Genomic DNA, 20501 nt, shown 5'->3' with positions numbered 1-20501 from the left:
AACAACTTGGCGTCCACATTCAGGTCTGTATGACCCACACTGCAGGGGATCCTTGTCTCGCTTAAGGATCAAGGAGATCAGCGCCCGAGACATCACCAGGGGCAAAGCCCCCCCCCCCTCCCTCACCTCGTTGAAGGTCCTAACCAACAGGGGGCCCAGCAGGTCTGCATACGCCTTGTAAAATTCAACCGGGAACCCATCCGGCCCCGGCGCCTTCCCCGACTGCATGTTCCCTATCCCTTTAACCAGCTCCTCAAGCTCAACTGGCGCCCCCAGACCCTCCACCCGTCCCTCCTCCATCCTCGGGAATCTCAGCCGGTCCAAAAAGCGCCCCATCCCCCCCTTCTCCGCCGGATGTTCGGACCGATATAGTCTCTCATAAAAGTCCCTGAAGACCCCATTAATGTCTACCCCCTGTTTAACTTCTTAAAAGAATGCTCGAAGTCGTCTCTAGGTTAACGGATGATTTATTGTGCCCCACAATAAATTACAGAATTGCACTTGAGAATATACTGCTTTACTAGTCTGCAACTAGGCCCAAAAGACTTGCATCTCCAAAGTTAACTTCCACACCTTGCCCCTTCAACCCTCCAGCTCCCAGTGCCCGAAGGCGGGCCTTCGGCGTTCCTCTTATATCTCCCCGCACTGCCCCCTGGTGGTACTTCCATGTCCCATCAGTCCCTTCTGTACACACACAGGCGAGGATCACCACACCCCCCTCCGCACCACATTTCCTCCCCGGTCCTTAACTCCACCAATCTCCCTAGCCGCATCCCGCTTACGGAGCTGGTGTGCCAGTATCCTACTCGCCTTATCCCCATACTCGTACACCACGCCCTGAGCCTTTCTCCATTGAGCCTCCGCCTTTCTGGTGGTCAAAAAGTCGAACTCAGCACGAAGGCTGCGCCGCTCCCTCAGCTATCCCTCCTCCAGGGCCTCTGCGTATCTCCTGTCCACCCTCACCATCTCCCCCACCAATCTCTCCCTTTCTCTCTGCTCCCCTCTCTCCCTGTGGGCCCGAATGGAGATAAACTCCCCCTGAACCACCGCCTTCAGCGCCTCCCAGACCGTCCCCACTCGGACCTCCCCATTATCGTTGGCCTCTAGATACCTCTCAATGCATCCTCGAACCCGCCCGCCCACCTCCTCGTCCGCCAGCAACCCCACCTCTAAGCGCCAAAGCGGGCGTTGGTCCCTCTCCTCCCCCAGCTCGAGGTCCACCCAATGCGGGGCAGGGTCAGAAATGGCTATCGCCGAGTACTCAGCGTCTACTACCCCAGCAATCAGCGCCCTACTCAAAACAAAGAAATCGATCCGGGAGTAGGCCTTATGCACATGGGTGAAGTATGAACATTTTCTGGCCCTCGGCCTCGCAAACCTCCAAGGATCCACCCCTCCCATCTGGTCCATAAACCCCCTCAGCACCTTAGCCGCCGCAGGCCTCCTACCCGTCCTGGAACTGGATCGATCCAGTGGCAGATCCAGAACTGTGTTGAAATCCCCCCCATTATCAGGCCCCCCACCTCCAAATCTGGAATCCGGCCCAACATGCGCCGCATGAAACCCGCATCATCCCAATTCGGGGCATGTACATTGACCAGCACCACCCGCTCCCCTTGCAACTTGCCGCTCACCATCACATACCTCCCGCCGCTGTCTGCCACCACACTCGACGCCTCAAACGACACCCTCTTCACCACCAGGATCGCCACCCCCCCCCCCCCCCCAGTTTTTTCAGTGATATATACCTGCCGCACTGCGGGGTGTAGGCCCTGGGTTGGCAGTAACAGCGGGTCTGGTCCATGGGATGGAGGGTAGTGACAATCCACTCTGCGCTGAGCTCTGGTGCTCCACATTGTATAACATCTGACTTCTGCCCACAGAGGCACTTTCTACCGTCCACCCAGGTGATCCCTGCATGCAATCCAGCCATTTCATCACACGGTCCCATCAGATCCCTGGGGTGGTGGTAGTGGTGACGGCTTGGGGGGGGGGGGGGTGGGGTAAGGGGAGCGGGGGGTGGAGCCCAGCCCACCCACTACATCTGCCCATTCTCCCCCCTCCACAGCCTCTCTCTAGCCAACCCAGACCAGTCCGCCCCTCACCACCCATTAGACAGAGCACAGAGGCAGGTTGTAACAGTGGTAACAGGTGTTTAATGTGAACAATTATATCCAGGTTTGTGCTCTAGCCCCTATAACTCAACTGTGCCCTGCACCCATGCCAACCGAACTGGTGTCTAACTTTCTGGCCTTACGGGCCCTAACGCTACCTCTAGGTGGTTCCCCAGATGGTACAGCAGGAGTGGACGCAGCTGCTGTGCTTCCTGCCGTGCAACCTGGGTCCTCATTGGCGGACGTGTTCTGGGGCGACCAGGTCTGGATGGGCCTGGCTGCTGCTCAGGTGCCCCGGATGGCGTGATGCTGCACCGTTCTGCCCGCTGCCCACCAGATGCACCATGGGACAGGGGTGGGGAAGTCCAAGGTGCTGCGGTGTTCTGGTACCTCCCCTGCAGAAGTCACCAGCACGGGTTCCATCACCTCCTCCTCCCTCAGGGTGCCCGATGCCCCCCCGGGCTACTCCATGGGAATGGGTGTGAGCAGAACAAACCCCTGAGGGTAAACCTGCTGGGTTTATTTGTCACATTAGCCAGTGACTATGCCAACTCCGTCTGGAACTGCGCCATCTCCCTCTCTGTCTGCGCCACATCAGCCAGCGCCTGGGCAATGCCTCTGACATTCCCAGCCATGCCCTGCTGTGACTGGGCCATGTTCAGAAGTGCCTTTGCAATGCCCAGGTGGCTCTGGCACGTGGTTGTCTGTGAGATGGTGACCCTGTCCTGGGCCTCGGCCAGTGCCTGCACAGAATGCCCCAGGCCTTAGACATGCTGATCCATAGCCACGACCGTTGTCCCCAATGCCTCCACGTAAGCCACCCATGCGGTGTTGGCCTGGGTGGCGCGCATTAACGGCACCACCTCCTGATACTGCACTCAGTTGAACTCCTCCAACTGCACCTGCAAGTACAGGATGCTCACCGTCAACTCCTCATGTAGTCCCTGGCTCTAAAACTCCACTATAGATGGGACTGTCCATTCCAGAAACCCAAAACCCATCTGGACGGCAGCTAGTCCCTGGGGCCGGTATGCCCTCCGACCGTCCGCTCCCTCGGGTTTTCCTACCTCTACCTGCAGTACCCGATCAGCTGTGTGGTGCGCACCAGAGAGTGTCCCAGGAGCCTCTTCAATAACATGCCCAACCGAGGTGAGTGTTTCTGGAATGGTGGAGGGTGTTGGAGACAGCTGTGTTGGGAAATCCGTGTCTTTCTCCAACTCATTCTCCGGGGTCTCCTGGGTCTCAGGGCAGAGGGTTGGTGTCCGAGCTGCTATCCCCATTGCTGCTCTGCTCAGGGGAGGCTACAACTTTGGCACTGGCGGGTTTCCGACACAGTATGTAGATAGGCCAACGAGAGGCGAGGCCATATTGGATTTGGTACTGGGTAATGAACCAGGACAGGTGTTAGATTTGGAGGTAGGTGAGCACTTTGGTGATAGTGACCACAATTCGATTACGTTTACTTTAGTGATGGAAAGGGATCGGTATATACCGCAAGGCAAGAGTCATATCTGGGGGCAAGGCAATTATGATGCGATGAGGCAAGACTTAGGATGCATCGGATGTGGAGGGAAACTTCAGGGGATGGGCACAATGGAAATGTGGAGCTTGTTCAAGGAACAGCTACTGCGTGTCCTTGATAAGTATGTACCTGTCAGGCAGGGAGGAAGTGGTCGAGCGAGGGAACCGTGGTTTACTAAAGCAGTTGAAACACTTGTCAAGAGGAAGAAGGAGGCTTATGTAAAGATGAGACGTGAAGGTTCAGTTAGGGCGCACAAGAGTTACAAGTTAGCTAGGAAGGACCTAAAGAGAGAGCTAAGAAGAGCCAGGAGGGGACATGAGAAGTCTTTGGCAGGTAAGATCAAGGATAACCCTAAAGCTTTCTATAGATATGTCAGGAATAAAAGAATGACTGGGTAAGAGTAGGGCCAGTCAAGGACAGTAGTGGGAAGTAATGCGTGGAGTCCGAGGAGATAGGAGAGGTGCTAAATGAATATATTTCGTCAATATTCACGCAGGAAAAAGACGAGGAGAATACTGAGATACAGGCTACTAGACTAGAAGGGCTTGAGGTTCTTAAGGAGGAGGTGTTAGCAATTCTGGAAAGTGTGAAAATAGGTAAGTCCCCTGGGCCAGATGGAATGTATCCTAGGATTCTCTGGGAAGCTGGAGAGGAGATTGCTGAGCCTTTGGCGTTGATCTTTAAGTCATCATTGTCTACAGGAATAGTGCCAGAAGACTGGAGGTTAGCAAATGTTGTCCCCTTGTTCAAGAAGGGGAGTAGAGACAACCCTGGTAACTATAGATCAGTGAGCTTTACTTCTGTTGTGGGCAAAGTCTTGGAAAGGTTTATAAGAGATAGGATGTATAATCATCTGGAAAGGAATAATTTGATTAGAGATAGCCAACATGGTTTTGTGAAGGTAGGTCGTGCCTCACAAACCTTATTGAGTTCTTTGAGAAGGTGACCAAACAGGTGGACGAGGGTAAAGCAGTTGATGTGGTGTATATGGATTTCAGTAAAGCATTTGATAAGGTTCCCCAAGGTAGACTATTGCAGAAAATACGGAGGCATGGGATTCTGGGTGATATAACAGTTTGGATTAGAAATTGGCTAGCTGGAAGAAGACAAAGGGTGGTTTAGCTCACAAGGCTAAATCGCTGGCTTATAAAGCAGACCAAGCAGGCCAGCAGCACGGTTCGATTCCCGTACCAGCCTCCCCGGACAGGCGCCGGAATGTGGCGACTAGGGGCTTTTCACAGTAACTTCATTGAAGCCTACTCGTGACAATAAGCGATTTTCATTTCATGATAGGAAATGTTCAATCTGGAGTCCAGTTACTAGTGGTGTACCACAAGGATCTGTTTTGGGGCCTCTGCAGTTTGCCATTTTTATAAATGACCTGGAGGAGGGTGTAGAAGGATGGGTGAGTAAATTTGCAGATGATACTAAAGTCAGTGGAGTTGTGGACAGTGCGGAAGGATGTTACAAGTTACAGAGGGACATAGATAAGCTGCAGAGCTGGGCTCAGAGATGGCAAATGGAGTTTAATGCAGATAAGTGTGAGGTGATTCATTTTGGAAGGAATAACTGGGCACTGGGCTAATGGTAAGATTGTTGGTAGTGTGGATGAGCAGAGAGATCTTGGTGTCCATGTACATAGATCCCTGAAAGTTGCCACCCAGGTTGAGAGGGTTGGTAAGAAGGTGTAATTGAAAATACAGAAAAATGTGTCATTTGAAACATGGAAGCCTGGCAATATCTGGTCTGAGAGGATACAGGGAAAGATCCCACAAAAGGTTAATACAGTAGTCCCCCGTTATACCGCGCTTCGCGATATACCGCGGGGGGGCTTATGGACCCCAACTGTCAGTTGTGTCAATTTCAGCGGCCGGCTGATTGTTTCAGTGAGAGAGCAGCTTCCCTCTCTGGATCAAAGTGAGCCGGCCGCTGAAATTGACACTGCCGCCTGCTCTCTCCCTCCAATCAGAAACATTAAAACTTAAAAGTTGGATTGGAGGGAGAGAGCAGCCGGCAGTGTCAATTTCAGCGGCCGGCTCACTTTGATCTGGAGAGGGAAGCTGCTCTCTCACTGAAACAATCAGCCGGCCGCTGAAATTGACACTGCCGAGGGGGGGGGGGGGGGGGCGGGTGTTGGGGGGGAGAGGAGGGGGGTGGGTGTGGGGGAGACCCCCCTGTGGGTGTGGGGGAGACCCCCCTGGGGGTGTGGGGGAGAGAGGGTGGACCTGCGGGTGTTGGGGGAGAGAGGAGGGCCCTGCGGGTGTTGGGGGGCGGGGGAGGAGAGGGGGGGGAGGGGGCGAGCCGGAGGGTGTGGGGAGGGGGCGAGCCGGAGGGTGTGGGGGGACAGGGGGCGAGCTGGACGCTGTGGGGGAGAGCAAGAGGGTGTGGGGGAGAGGGGGAGAGGGAGCGAGCCGGAAGGTGTGGGGGGAGAGGGGGCGAACTGGACGCTGTGGGGGAGAGCAGGAGGGTGTGGGGGAGAGGGGGAGAGGGAGCGAACCGGAAGGTGTGGGGGGAGAGGGGGCGAGCTGGACGCTGTGGGGGAGAGCAGGAGGGTGTGGGGGAGAGGGGGCGAACCGGAGGGTGTGGAGGGAGAGGGGGCGAGCCGGAGGGTGTTGGGGGGGAGAGGGGGCGAGTCGGAGGGTGTGGGGGGAGAGGGGTCTAGTTGGAGGATGTGGGGGGAGAGGGGGCGAACCGGAGGGTGTGGGGGGGGAGAGGGGTCTAGTTGGAGGATGTGGGGGGAGAGGGGGCAAGCCGGAGGGAAAAAAAAGAAATTGACACTGCCGGCTGCTCTCTCCCTCCAATCAGAAACATTAAAACTTAAAAGTTGGATTGGAGAGAGAGAGCAGCGGGCAGTGTCAATTTCAGCGGCCGGCTGATTTCAGTGAGAGCAGCTTCCTTCTCCGGATCAAAGTGAGCCGGCCGCTGAAATTTTAATTGGATCCACGATGGGGGTTTTAAATTTATTTAAAAATCTATGCTAGCGCTTCCCATTGTGAGTCTACGGGGGTCTGACCTCTCCCCCCGCCCCCCGTAGACTCTCAATGGGAAGCGCTAGCATAGATTTTTAAATAAATTTAAAACCCCCATCGTGGATATCCGCGGCTCGGATACAACGCGGGTGGCTGTCTTGGACCCCAACACCCGCGTTATAAAGGGGGACTACTGTAGCAGCTGCAAAGAACAGGATTATAAAATGCAGATTCTTTCTCACAAGCAGGTTTAGCAAACACACAGGATTCTGGTATTTAGCTAAAACAATGGCTCACACCTTCATTGAATGTAACTATCTTAGGAAGCATCTGGAAAAGCATGGATGAGAGTTTCAATTGAATTAGTGACGAATGTTTAAAACAGGCAGGTCTTTCAAGTCATAACCAAGTAAAATTTTAACATACAGTTAAAAGCAAAGGTTTCACACCTTCACTGAAATTAACTCTCTTAGTAAACAGCTGGAAAGGATGGATGATGCTCAGTCGAATTTGGTGTCAATTCTAAGTGTGAAATTCTACTAACATCAAGTCAATTAAAAGAAAATTGGAGACAACCTGTCTATGAGGAACATAATTTAAAGTCAAAATCAAAGGCAAAGTTATGAGCTGGGGACATTTGGAAAATTAAACAATTCAAAATCACAGAATTAAAAGTAACACCTCTATTGAAACCAAAGGAACTTTGAACATCACAAAGGACAATGTAATCAGATCTGAGAGGTGAGGCCATGCCCAAAATGAATACTTAATTGTATTAGAATGTTTACATCAAAGATACTTTTTAACAATCATAAAGTGAAAAAAGTTAATTTACAATAAGGCTCTAAAAACTTAATAATTGTTAGAAAGAGAATATAAACCCAGGGAGCAGAAGCAGAATGAGCAACAGCAACAGGAGAGAAGGGGAGGAGAACTCAGAGAGAGGAGAGAAGCACAGCTCTCACAGCTCGGTCATGGGAAAGACAAGACAAGCAGCCGAGCTTAAAACAGCTATACATCTAAGGAAGACTAGAATTTAAACAGGAGTCAGAGTCAGCTGAAAGATAGCCAGCAGAGCCAGCTCTTATAGCTCAGTACATTGATCGACAAAACACAGCAACAGAGCTAACCAGCGAATACATCCCAAGAAGACCAGACTTTAAAGAAGATTGATTGCCAAGGTGGGCCTGAAGGTCCCTTCAACCAACTAGAAGGATCCAGAAGCAAGATATTTTTACCTTTCTGTAAAGAAAGTGTTTGCAGCTTTAAAAAAAAATTATAATAATAAAATAACTTATAAGTTTTAACCTGAAACAGTGGTTATTAGCCTACTTTACTTACTTAGCAATGCAGGACCCAGGACATCGATGCTACTAAGGGATAAGTAGGTAAAATCTTCAGTGAAGGTATGAGTTATACCGGGGGATAACTTGAAAATATAGTTTGACCTGAATAGCACCCACCGAAGCCTGCATGGGAGTCAGGGAGTGAGAATCCCTGTTCACCATTTAGAATATCGACTCTTTTTTGGTATAGGGGGAATTCTAAGAATAGTGGTGAGTTTTCAAAACCAAAGGCGTACAGTGTGTTAGCTTTTATTGGTAGAGGGCTTGAGTTTTGGAGCCATGAGGTCATGTTGCAGCTGTACAAAACTCTGGTGCGGCCGCATTTGGAGTATTGCATGCAATTCTGGTTGCGGCATTATAGGAAGGATGTGGAAGCATTGGAAAGGGTGCAGAGGCCATTGTTGAAGAAATAGAGATTGGGTTGCAAGGGGAGTTGTAGAGCTCAAGGAGATGCAGAGATAACGAGGGGCAAGGACAAGAAGGAATTTAAACGTAAGAATGAGAATTTTAAAGCAAAGGAAATGGTGAGCCAAGAACCAATGTCCGTTAGTGAAGACATGGGCAACGGATAATCGGGACTTGCTGCTGGGTGGGATATAGGCAGTAGAGCTGTGAATGAAACAAAATGTATACAGGATGGAAGTTGGCAAGGAGAGCATTAAAATAACTAAGCCTCAAGGTAGCAAAGGCATGGATTAATTCATATTATAAAAAGTTACGACAGGCATCCAGCAATATCCCAGCTAAGGAAATCCTGGTAGCAACTTTGGGATGCATTCTTGTGGCCATTTAATGTTTCTTGATATCTCTTCCTAGGTTAAAAAAAATGACAACTGGTATCTATCTACACAGCAAAATGTTAATTACATAGAGTCCAGGTGATATGTGAAGTAAATAAGGAACAGTGGATATGTGATGTAAGTCAACGGCTGGGCATGTGATATAAGCAAGATTCAAGTTTGTCTCTATTGCGAAAGAACTGAGTTCTTTATTTTTTCCGAACTAGATGGGATGCTATTGTGTTATGATCTACATGAAGGCCCTGATATAGTGATCCTCAGGTTAAATCACCACCAGTCAGCTCTCCCCCTCAAAGGGGAAAGCAGCCTTTGGTCATTTGAGCCTATGGTGACTTTACCTTACCTTTACTGCAAACGGGATTTTTATTTTTTAAGTTGTGACCACTCTTGGACGCTAATAAGCCACAGCCATGATTGATAGAAACTTATCATCTTACGCAGATGTAGCAATAACGTAAGGACATAATATTGGTTCGATCCAAACATTTGGGCTGATTGTTTGTCTCCTGCTGAAACTTTGATAAGCACTGAACAAATTTACTGTTTACTTTTATTGTTTTTTAAAATCTGTTTGAAAGGTTCTTCTCAGTGCAACCAGTATCAAACAGAAACACATGTACTGCTGAATAATAGGACTAAAAAAAGAAAGGCTTGCATTTATATAGCACCTTTCATGACCGTTAGACATCCCAAAGTGCTTTAAAACCAATCAGTTACTCTTGACGTGTAGTCTCTGTTGCAATTTAGAAATTACAGCAGCCAATTTACACGCACCAAACTCGCAGCGATGTGATGGTGATTCAGGGGTAACTATTGGCCAGTCCACTGGGGATAACTCTTCTTCAAAATAGTTCCATGGGACCTTTTGCATCCACCAGAGAGGGTGGAGGAGGTTTTGATTTGACGAGAGGGATGGCTGGACCTCCAGTGACAGACATCTTGTCAGTCACTGCCAATGTGTGCCCGCCTGCTACACTGGGAAGGAGATCTTGTTACGAGAAGCTGAAGCCGATATCAGCAGCGAGCAACCTGAACCTCCTCAGACACTGCCGTTGTGTCAGGACAAGAGTTAAAAACTCACAGATCTCGACAGCACAGAAAAGCCCTTTTGGCTCATCCAGTCTGCGCCAGTCAAAAACAACCACCTAAATATCCTAATCCCATTTTCCAGCACTTGGCCCATAGCCTTGTATGCCTTGGCATTGCACACACCTAAATACCACTTAATGTTATGAGGGTCATTTGGGCCCCTGGGGGTTGGTTGGCTGCCGCGCGGCACGGCGTGGGGTTGGCTGAGGGTAGTCACTGATGGGGTCCACGATGGGGCAGCTGTCTGCGGAGTCCACGATGCACGGGGGGGGGTGGGCCGCATGGTCGGAGGCATAGGCCTGAACGTTGCGTAATGCAACCGTAAGTGAGAGCTCTAGTTTTTTGGTCGCCGCGAGGTCGAGTGCGGCCCCTTCTAAGAGGCTATGGCGGATGTAGTCAGACCCTATGCCCATAACAAATGTGTCTCTCATTAGCAAATTCGAGTGTTCCGTGATCGAAACGGCCTGACAGTCACAGTCTCTAACTAGGGCAAGCAGGGCGTGCCAGAAATGTTCCACCGACTCACCAGGAAGTTGGCGCTGCATGGAGAGGAGGTTCCTGGCGTAGATTTTGTTAGTCCGCTGAGCGTAGTTTTCCTTCAGTAGCGCCATGGCCCCTGCGTAGGTCGGCGCATCCTGGACGAGTGGAAAGATGTTGGAGCTCAGCCGCGTGTAAAGGATCTGGAGCTTCTGTGCTTCTGGTATTGTGTCTGGCACAGGCCCGATGTACGCTTCAAACCAGGCTAGCCAATGTTCGAAGTCCTTTTTGGCGTTGTCTGCTTGAGGATGCAGCTGCAGGCGATCCGGCTTGATGCGGAGGGATCTACCCCCGTACCTGTAGTACAGGGGCCTTACCGTAAAGCACCTATATATACATCCTATATATACAATATATACATCAGTGGTGACTACCACAATCATCTGAAGTGCTCAGGAGTTCTAGCTGAAAATGCAAACATCTTGAAGAAGGACATGAAAAAAACAGTTAATCACATCCATCCCATCCAGATATAGTACAGCCATGCACATTGTTGACAGGGCCTCCAGGGAGAAGCAAATAAATTAGTCAGGCCAATTTAGAAAAAAAGTATGGTATATTCCTTTCAAGACCCTCAGGTAATCTGGGAAAATTCCATGGACCGTGTTAACCCACAAATCACACGCTAGCACATAACTCAGAATAATGCTGCAGTTGCTATAAAGCAAAAGTACATCTTTCTGTAATAAAATATCGATTGCCACTTTCAGACAATAGAAATGAGTTTGTTGGTAACAAGTTGCTGACTCTATTGCTAACTCTATGCTGATGCATTGTTTAAGGAGCAGTGTTCACAATTACCACCACTGGTGATGGAGGGAGGCACAAGCAAAGATTCATGCATACGGAGCATAATCTGCCAGCTTCAACTATCACTGACTTGGAAATAACTGACGAGACAGCCAAGTTTTTAAATTTGAAAATAGAGGGTAACTTCCAAATTCAGTTTTCTAAAAGATAAACAAGAGAAACCCTCCATCCAATTACCATCATGCTACAGCGACTGCAAAGCAAAATGAATGTGGGACAACTTATTCGTGGCACAGTAATCCCATTTACATTGTTGAGGTGATCTGTATTTGCAATTACCTTTTACTATTATTTTCTAAACCAACAAAGAAGGTAGCTAATTGATTCTAATGGGTAGCTTGCTGATAAGAAGGTGGACCTTTGTTATTGCACCAAAATGTGCCAGGGTTTGATAAAGCTGAGACCGATCATTCAATATAGATTCTGTCAACACTGCTTAGCCCTATTTCTCCATCTTCAGACATTGATTCTACATTGACTGATTGGACTGCAGTTTAATCAATGAGCTGTCATGTTATCAGGCTAATCCATACATTGTTCAGACAGTGGTTTATCAGCAGAAAAAAGAAATGCAAACAGTGGGTTGATTGCATTTTGTAGTTGTTACATCCTGTCGTCCGAAACATTGCCACGGTGATATATTTGTTGGCTGTTTGTTTTGCAGGTTGATCAAACAAGTATTTATCATTTCCAGGTCAAAGACTCAATCAAAGCAGAATGAAAATTCCTTGGGAATAAATGTTTTCCAATGGTTCGAGCAAGTTAGATGCATCCCTTTATTTTTTTGCTGAATAAAGCTTAAATAATTTAATGAGAATTTTAAAAGCTTATGTCGTATAAATAATTCCAATTGTGTAACATGTGTAGATTAATTTATGACAAGTTCTAATCACAATCTAATTCAGTTTTTATTACTTCTGATTGACGACTAGTGTTATTTTTTTTAAAGTTCTATATTGAACTGAAATACTATTTTATGGTTAATATGCTGATATTGCCACAGACGTTTCAACAGGAGAGAGGAAAGATTTACATTTGTATGGTGCCCCTCCGGCCCACCACCATCCTCATCAGCATCAATCCCCTCACCCCCATCTCCAAGGATCACTGGCATTGGGACATTGGGCCCCTCCGGAGGGTCCCCTTTCAGACCCTTCCCCCTTCTCGCCAACAAAGATCCTTCCCCCTTCAACCTGGCATCCGCCACCTGCACCCACCCAGGTCAGCAACACCCCCCTTCATGCCCCTCTTGATGGCCCTGCACCCTTCATGGACCCGCCCCCCCCCCCCCCCCCCAGTGAGGGTGTGAACCAGACGACGTCACCTGCAGCAGGCCAGAAGCATCACGCTGTGTTTCAATGCCAGTGCAAACTCTGGCTGATCACCAGGCACAACGCGGCCAGAGAATCGCTCCCATTACCTCATGGTTGAACTATTCAAGTAAAATGGAAATTAGAATTCTTCAGCAAATTGTTTTTTAGATACGTGATAAATTGTGAAGACAGAGAGAGATAATTATATATAGGTATCCTTACTCTATCTATCTTGAAGTGATTTTGAGAACAATATTTGATCTGTGATCAAGTCTTTCTCAGAATTAAAGCCGCAATATTCTGGGCCCATTCACAGCGGGCGTAAAACCCATTATGGCCGCTAACTCTCACAAGAGGGCCAAAATGGGAATTGGCCAGGGAGCTTGCAGAATGGGATCTTCCACGTCGCCGTCGACAACGTAATCAGTTTCACGTCCACCGAATGTATTTGAATATTCCTACATGGCAGAATGTCATTGCTTCTGAGGACGTCCGATGGTCACACCCATCGGCGGGATAGGAATCACTACTACTCCGCAGCAGATGAGGTGACCATGTCGGGGGCACTGGCCCCAGGTGGTCAGGGACATGGCACTGTCCTCTGACAGCCTGGTTGGCACTGCTAAGGGGAGGGCCAAGAAGCGTGGCCAGGGATAGGGCACGGGGCCAGGGCCAGAGGTTCAGCCAGGGATAGGCTCAGGATCGGGGTAACGATCAGGGGGAAATTGCTAGTGATGATGTATGGGGAAAGTAGATTTCCAACGAGGGTGGATGGGGAGGATCCCGATGTCCGTGGGGTGGGGTAGGGGGGAGGAAAGGACTGTCTTTGAGATTGGTGTGCTCTTTTAAAATGGTGCCACAATCTCCGTGGAGCCAGGCTTTCCAGCGTCTTTAGGTCACGATCCTCAAGAATGACTATGCTAAACACACACTTTGCTTCTTATGGACAAAGTGTCAGAAGATCTAAAGAGAAAACCTGGCTGTTTCTCTGGGGAGAAACATGCCAAGTTTCAGTCAGAAACTAATACTGCCATTTTTGGAGAAAATTCCACCCGACATTTGTGCAGAAACATAGAAAATAAGAGCAAGAGGAAGCCATTCAGCCCTTTGAGTCTGTTCTGCCATTCATTGTGATCATGGCTGATCATCCACTCAATAGCCTGATCCCACTTTCCCCCCATATCTTTTGATCCCCTTCACCCCAAGTGAAAACAAACAGTTTTTCGGGGCAGCACGGTAGCATTGTGGATAGCACAATTACTTCACTGCTCCAGGGTCCCAGGTTCAATTCCCGGCTTGGGTCACTGTCTGTGCGGAGTCTGCACGTTCTCCCCGTGTCTGCGTGGGTTTCCTCCGGGTGCTCCGGTTTCCTCCCACAGTCCAAAGATGTGCAGGTTAGGTGGATTGGCCATGATAAATTGCCCTTAGTGTTCAAAAGTGCCCTTAGTGTTGGGTGGGGTAACTGGGTTATGGGGATAGGGTGGAGGTGTGGGCTTGAGTAGGGTGCTCTTTCAAAGAGCCGGTGCAGACTCGATGGGGCGAATGGCCTCCTCCTGCACCATAAATTCTATGATTCTAGTGTGTGGCTTCAACTACTTTCTGTGATAGCGCATTCCACAGGCCGAACACTCTCTGTGTCTTAAATGGTCTACCACATATCATCAGATTGTGACCCTGGTTCTGGACACATTCACCATCGGGAACATCTTTCTTGCATCTACCCTGCCTTGTCCTGTTGCTCACATTTATCCAAATTATACTGCATCTGCCATTCACTTGTCCACTCACTCAACTTGTCCAAATCATACTGAAGTATCTCTGCATTCTCCCACCCAGCTTTGTATCATCTGCAAATTTAGAAATATAACATTTTGTCCGCTCATCTAAATCATTAATATATATTGTGAATAGCTGGGATCCAAGCACCGATCCCTGCAGTACCCCACTGGTCACTGCCTGCCATTTGGAAAATTACCCGTTTATTCCTATTCGTTTTTTAAATTGGGTTTTTGAACAAGGTATAATTACCGTTATGTACACAGGATAAGAAACATTATATATATACACACATATATAGAAGAGAAGGGCACACCCAAACATACCAAAGAGAAGAAAATAGTGCATAGTAAAAAAAAATACAATAACAAATTAAATAGAATAACTGGTAGGGTATTGTGCACCAGCTCGACAGCGGCAGCTCTGTACACCTGGCCTAAATTATTTACAACACGTAAGTAGGCGACTGTTTGCGGCGGCGGGGGGGGGGGGAGGCAAATATACATTTCGGTGCCATGGAGATTGTAGTAATCCACGGGAGGCAGGAGTTCCGTCACCACACCAATATTTATTTACAATAACGATATTACAGGAGCAGCTACAAACAGTGCTGCTAGCAGTCTAGTCAACTTAAGACTGGCTCACAAAGCCTACACAGGTGATTATATGGGCCCCCTCAATGAGCTATTCGGGCATGGCTCCACCCTCACCCCCACCACTTTGGACATTGCCTCAAAGAAGGCTGTCCAGTACTCCACAAGTCTGGGGAAAGACCAGAACATATGGGCGTAGTTGGCCGGGCCTACTTGGCACCGTTCTATTCTTTGTTTCTTGTCTGCCAACCAATTTTCTATCAACCTCAATACGCTACTGGTAATCTCATGTTTTAATTTTACACATTTATCTCTTATGTGGGACTTTGTCAAAAGCCTTCTGAAAGTCCAAATAAACTATATCCCACTGGCTCTCCTTCGTCAACTCTACCAGTTACATACTAAGGGTCCTTCCAGTTTATTACCCTATTTCCCCTTTATTTTCATTTGCCATTATCATTTTTGATCCATGGGTGATTAATGGACATGCATTAAGACAAACAGCAGAGAAAATGTGGAATTCAGAAGTTACAGGAGAAACACTCTGCTCGACTCTTCAGACTTTTCGGCACCAGCGAGAGAAATGGGGTGTGACTCGGATTGATTGATTGGATGGGAGCCAATGAATTGGCCAAAAGGCCATACTCTGCCCGGTAACAGGTGGCGATTGGATCTTACCCCAGTGGGATGGTTCTCAGAGACTTGAGGGAGCAGTTGAGTTCTAGACACAGAAATACAAGGACCTGCTTTCTCTCTCTCTCCAGAAAGACTGTGAGTGCTATATTCCTAAACTGCAGATAACCTGAATGAATGAATCTACAGTAAAATCATTAGAGGCTGCAAACACATCCGGGACTATCTCTCCATTAAGGCTATGAGTGCTGTATTTCTGAAACTGGTGAGGCGTGAATCAATCTACAGTAAAAGCCTTGAATTGAAAGCAAAATTTGAGGAGTAAGGTGCTGAGGACTCTTTTTCATTTTAATTATTTATTTTCCCCCTTTCTTCTCCTCTGTGATTGTCTTGTGTGTGTATGTGTGTGAGTGTGTGGAGGATCTGTACAGTGGGAAATTAGGAATTAGATCATTAATAACCAATTGTATTTGATGCATATTTCATTGCAGTCCTTCTTATTAAAAAAAATAATTGTGTTTAAATTTACAAACCTGGCCAAAGACTTTGCGTATTTTTCCAAGAATTATTGGTTAATTCACGTGTGTTGTGACTCCACGTCAAGTGGGGCTGGAATTGCACTCATAGCCTTTATGGAGAGACAGTCCTGGTTGTGTTTGGAGCCTCTAATGGTTTTCCTGTAGATTCATTCATTCAGGTTCTCTGCAGTTTCAGGAATACAGCACTCACAGCCTTTCTGGAGAGAGAGAGAGAGAGAAAAAGCAGGTCCTTGTGTAATAACAACATCCTCAAAGAATTCAGTAGACTTGTTAAGGATGATTCCCATTTCATAAATCCATGCTCACTCTGTCCGATTCTGCCACTGTTTTCCAAATGGCCTGCTATAAAATCTTTGACAATGGATTCTAGATTTCTCCCCACTACTGACATTAGACTTTCTGGTCTATAATTCCATGTGTTGTCTCTATCTCCCTTTTTAAACAGTGGGGTTACATTAGCTACCCTCCAATCTGTAGGAGCTGTTCCAGAGTCTATAGAATCCTTGAAGATGACCACCAATGCATCCATTATTTCTAAAGCCACTTCCTTAAGTACTCTGAGTTGTAGATTATTAGGCCCTGGGAATCTATCGGCCTTCAATCCCATCAATTTCCTCAATACTGTCATAATATCCACTCATGTATATCATGAGATGCAGACAGGCAATGATTGACACACAGGATAACCAATGAACACACACGACACAGAACAACCAAACACCAGACAGGACACCACCACTATAAAGCCCACAGGGCATTAAGGCTCTCCCTCTCTCACAGGACACGGCAAGGGAGATAGTCGCAGTGCACAGGCCAATGAACATCATCACCATGTGATAGAGAGCTAGTCTGGTCAAGCCAGTAGGAGGTTATCAGTTAAGTTAATAGAGTGTCAACCCACAGCAGATAATTTACAGCAATCAATAGATTCAATAAAACAGTGTTGGACCATCTCCTGTGTCAGAAGCCTGGTTTCTCGTTTTACTGCATCCAGTTGCAGTCGATGTTAGATCAACACAGATAACACATCATGGTACCAGAGAGCTATTAATTCTAACGAACCTACCTCGAGTGAATCTGCAACGACCAGCACACAGCCATCCAGCAGCATGGAAAAAATCCCACCTCCGTCACAACTCCGGATCTCCGGCAACCTCGACGCCAACTGGAAAGTCTTCAAACAGAAGTTCCTCCTGTATATCGAGGCCTCCAACCTCGAGGCGGCATCGGATGCCCGAAAGATCAGGATGTTCCTGTCAACTGCGGGGGACCATGCCATCCGCATCTATAACTCGCTCACGTTTGCCGATGGCGAAGACAAGATGAAGTTCAAGGCGGTTCTGCTGAAATTTGACAACCACTGCGGCATTGAGGTGAATGAGAGCTTTGAAGGGTACATTTTCCAACAGAGCTTCAGGGTAAGGATGAACCTTTTCAGTCCTTCTTGACCCATCTCCGCATCCTAGCGCAGTCATGTAATTATGACTCGATGGCTGATTCCATAATCCGGGATCAGATCATTTTCGGGGTCCAGTCCGACTCCCTGCGGGAGCAGCTCCTCAAAATCAAACAGTTGACCCTCTCCGTCACCATCAAAACATGCGTTGTCCATGAGCATGCCAGGAATCGTTACACCCGCATCAGGGCGGCAAAAAATGCAAAACTAGTCTCCCACGAGGCAGAAAGGGTGCAGGCAATCGCAAAAATGCAAGGCCTGAGCATCAAGGAGAGTGGCCGTTTCGCGCACTTTTCCCGGGTCCCTACGTATGTGCGCCACGACCGGGTGGACGGCAAGGCTGAAGACCCCGATGCGCATGTGCGAAAGTCGGCCGACCGCACTGCGCATGCACGATGGCACACGGTAAGGGCAGCATGGTAGCATGGTGGTTAGCATAAATGCTTCACAGCTCCAGGGTCCCAGGTTCGATTCCCGGCTGGGTCACTGTCTGTGTGGAGTCTGCACGTCCTCCCCGTGTGTGCGTGGGTTTCCTCCGGGTGCTCCGGTTTCCTCCCACAGTCCAAAGATGTGCGGGTTAGGTGGATTGGCCATGCTAAATTGCCCGTAGTGTCCTAAAACAGTAAGGTTAAGGGGGGGTTCTTGGGTTATGGGTATAGGGTGGATACGTGGGTTTGAGTAGGGTGATCATTGCTCGGCACAACATTGAGGGCTGAAGGGCCTGTTCTGTGCTGTACTGTTCTATTCTATTGGAACACGCAGACATCAGCGTCATGACGTGTCCAAATTGTGGCTCCACCCATTTAAAGCGGCAATGTCCAGCCAAAGGAAGGTGATGTCTACAGTGTGGAAAGCCACGGCATTACGCGGCCTGATGCAGGTCTGCTCCACCGACCAACAGCCAGCGATCCCAGCTGCAGCACAGACGTGTCGACTGTGTACAACAAGGCATGCAGGATTCGGATCACGACAGCCCAACGGACCCCGATGCTGACTGCCTCGAGTCTCCATACCGGGTGGGCATAATCACCATGCGTGAGCTGGCCTCCACCGTGCCTGCAAACCACCTTTCAATCCTCACTATGGATTCTGACGACAAGTGGTGTGCTGTCGTCACAGTTAACCAGTCTCACATCCGATTTAAATTGGACACTGGCGCATCTGCAAACCTCATATCGCAGTCGGACCTCGACAGCATCCAAGACCAACCTAGCATTCTTCCACCAGCCTGCCAGCTCCTTGACTACAATGGCAATGCCATAGCTGCCAGTGGATCGTGTCAGCTAGGTGTATCTCACAAGGCAATCAAAGTGACGTTACGATTCGAGATCGTCCGGCCTGACAAGGCATCCCTGCTCGGTGCTCGCGCATGCAAACTCCTAAATCTGGTCCAACGCGTCCATGCCATGTCCTCGACACCGGCGACTGCCTCGCCCAATGTAAATCTCCAGGCTGAGATAGATGACATTCTCATGCAATACCACAACGTGTTTGAGGAATGGGCACGCTCCCATATCGTTACAAGATATTGCTCAAACCGAATGCCATCCCAGTCATCCATGCACCGCGCCGGGTGCCGGCTCCTCTTAAGGACCATCTGAAAACGCAGCTACGAGAGCTCCAAGACCAGGGTATCATCTCAAAGGTCACAGAACCAACAGACTGGCTCAGCTCCATGGTCTGAGTCAAGAAGCCCTCTGGTGAACTCCACATTTGCATTGATCCCCAAGACCTGAATCGCAACATCATGCGCGAGCACTACCTGATCCCAAAGCGTGAAGAGTTAACCTGTGAGATGGCTCATGCCAAATTCTTTACCAAGATGGACGCCTCCCGTGGGTTCTGGCAGATACAGCTGGATGAGTCCAGTCGGAAGCTGTGCACGTTTAACTCTCCGTTCGGCAGGTATTGCTACAACCGCATGCCTTTTGGTATCATATCAGCTTCTGAAGTATTTCATTGCATAATGGAGCAAATGATGGAGGGCATTGTAGCCACCGAAGTTGGCCACTTCCCGACCCAAAATGGCGATTTACAAAGCATGCAGGGAAAATTGGACACTTTAAGAAAGACAAGCAGGTTGCAGAATCTTCCTGTGTATTCTGTCAGCAAAGAAAGCAGACAGCACCGAAACCAGCAGTTTGCATATTAATGAGTGATCCCCGGGAACAATGGATACAACGATTAGCTACATTTGGGACATTCTATAGCAGGTCAGACTTCCCGGCGCCAAGGGGAGTCTGAAACAAAGGAGACAAACAAGCCAGGAAGAACCGCCCCGCGATCGAGGGACAGCCTCAGTACTGGGGAATTCAAACCAATCGATTGGTATGGGATCCAATCGATTGACAGTAAGCTCGGGGTCCGCCCAAAAGGGCACGAAGCCCCTGGGACCTATAAAAGTCAGGTCCCAAGTCCAGTTCGCTCTCTTAGCCGGCCCTCCCAGCAGAACACCTTAGCAGCTCTCGAAGAACTTGACCGTAAGAAGGAGAGGCCTGGCCAATTGCTGCACCACCAAGTAAGTGTCATACAATGCACGCTACGAGATAGACACTCCTGACCCCTTAGTCCATACCAGCTGGAAGCCTGCAGATCCAGTACAGAGCAAGAGACCATTGTTCCCTGATCCGGCAGGTTCCCTTAACCAGATAAGTATTGGCCTATTAGTGGTAGGAATAGTTTAGTCTTTTAGTATTGTATGCATGAGTAGCGAATAACTGTGTATTAATAAACGTGTCTTGTTTTGAACCTTACTAATTGGTGTATTGAGTCATTGATCTGAACTTGAACTTGAACCTCGTGGTGGTATCATAAGGATACCTGGCGACTCTAGAGGTAAGGAATAAAACAGAGCCAATTGAGTGTAAAGCACACTCACCAGAACGAGCAACATTTAGTGGCGACCTCTGATGGGACTCGACTAGGAGTGGCACCTCCACTCCGAGAGAACCCAGCAATTTGAATCAGAAATCCAATTGGGAAAAAGGAAAAACCACAAGTGTTC

This window comes from Scyliorhinus canicula, chromosome 3 (genome assembly GCF_902713615.1).
Source record: "Scyliorhinus canicula chromosome 3, sScyCan1.1, whole genome shotgun sequence".
NCBI classification, from domain to species: domain Eukaryota; kingdom Metazoa; phylum Chordata; class Chondrichthyes; order Carcharhiniformes; family Scyliorhinidae; genus Scyliorhinus; species Scyliorhinus canicula.
This window is presented reverse-complemented; position numbering follows the sequence as displayed.